This window comes from Arachis duranensis, chromosome 8, assembly GCF_000817695.3.
Source record: "Arachis duranensis cultivar V14167 chromosome 8, aradu.V14167.gnm2.J7QH, whole genome shotgun sequence".
NCBI classification, from domain to species: domain Eukaryota; kingdom Viridiplantae; phylum Streptophyta; class Magnoliopsida; order Fabales; family Fabaceae; genus Arachis; species Arachis duranensis.
Genome location: NC_029779.3, coordinates 8,608,344 through 8,610,546, shown reverse-complemented (window position 1 = coordinate 8,610,546; position 2,203 = coordinate 8,608,344).

Sequence of the window (2,203 nt, the reverse complement as noted above, 5' to 3'; positions counted from 1 at the left end):
TATAATTTTCAAGTGAATATAAAAAGACTATGCTATTTGAATTATAGTTGGTTGGTGTTTTTCTTTCATCCATTACCAAAATAATTACTCTATCTGTAATTTTAATAACTATTAAAAGAAACAATTTACTACTTGTATAAAAAAATTAACCACTCAAATATAAAATATACATTTAAATACATAATACACATAAAAATTAAATAAAATAATGCACATAAATATATATATATAAATACATAATAATTAATTTTTTTTTGGGTCTGTATACGTAGGGTTATTACTACGTACTACTAAAAACACATATAGTAGAAGTAATAAAATAATCTATGATAATCTATTTTATGATACAAATTTTATTCAAATAACGAAGATATAATATATAAACACTTAATGACGTAGTTATTATTAATAAAAATATTTTCTCCCTCAAATATATAAAGATATTATGTGTATCTATACTGATATCAATAAACTCTTGTTAAAATGGTCTTTTTGCAATTCCTTTGCATTTGAGTTTTTTTTCTAAAAATTAGGCTTATATTAATATTAGAAATATTAGGGGGCTAATATCTTTTATTAAAATTATACAAGAATTCAGCCAATCTCTTATATTTATAGGAATTTAGAATAAAGTCTTTGACATTTAGAGTTAGTCAAATATTAATAAAAAATAATAAATTTTATTGATTAGGTAACATTGTTCTATTTATGTTTATGTATAGAGATGAGAACAAAAAATTGTATCTCTTTCTTTTACTATTGCTATACATATATGTGTAGCATGATGTTAATCATCATTTTTCAAATCTCATATTTTTTTATTTTAAATTGAATCAAATCATATCTTAATTTAAAAACAAATTCAGTTAAGATTTTTATCCAAATTTAAAATTTAAAAGTTAAAATTTAGGGCAATTTACGTATTTAAATAAAATGTATAAATCCTTTATCCAAATGTGCAAAACAGATAGTTGTTACGTATTTGTGCAAATTTCGTTATTATATAAATCGTGAGAGCCAACCACGATTTTTCATTTGTACATAAACCGTAGCTGATAGGGACGGTTTACGTGTTGGATGAAAATGAGCATAAACCGTGGAAACCCTACCACGGTTTATGATTACATGTAAATCTTCATAAAACCTTGCTACCAGCAACGGTTTATGAAGAAGTGGGAATTGACATAAACCCTTGTAGCTTACAACGGTTTATGAGGAGTAAACATTTATATATATGTGGGTGAGATTCAAGCTGCATGAGAGAGATCATTATCATAATGGCAAGTGAGGAGGAGAGTGTTCTTGTCCTATTGCTAAATTTTAATTTTCTACTTTAAATAAAAAATTAAATTTTATAATTTAAGAAAGTAAAAATTAAAAAAATAAAAATTTTAATTTTTATTTTTTTAATTTTTACTTTCTTAAATTATAAAATTTAATTTTTTTATTTAAAGTAGAAAATTAAAATTTAGCAATAGGACAAGAACACTCTCCTCCTCACTTGCCATTATGATAATGATCTCTCTCATGCAGCTTGAATCTCACCCACATATATATAGATGTTTACTCCTCATAAACCGTTGTAAGTTACAAGGGTTTATGTCAATTCCCAATTCTTCATAAACCGTTGCTGGTAGCAAGGTTTTATGAAGATTTACATGCAATCATAAACCGTGGTATGTTCTCACGGTTTATACTCATTTTCATCCAACACGTAAACCGTCCATACCAGCTACGGTTTATGTACAAATAAAAAACCGTAGTTGGCTCTCACGGTTTACATAATAACGAAATTTGCACAAATACGTAACAACTATCTGTTTTTCACATTTGGGTAAAGAATTCATACATTTTATTTAAATACGTAAATTACCCTAAAATTTATCATAAAATAACTTATTATTTTTAATTGATATTTAACATTTTCTATTATTATTATTATTGATACTAATAGTAAAAAATAATAATATTTCATTTAGACTAAGATGATTATTTATTTGATCAAATTAAAATGATAATTAAATAACCCTATGGCGAAAATTAGAACTCTTTAGTTTATGATTCCATATATTTAATATTAAAAGAGCAAAAATAAAGAGAGAGTTGAAGTTTGAAGGTGTTGAATTGATTTGTTATTGATGCAAAGAGAAAGTGAGTGTGTATGGTGGTGGAAGGAGAAGAATAGAGGTTGTGAATGAAAGGT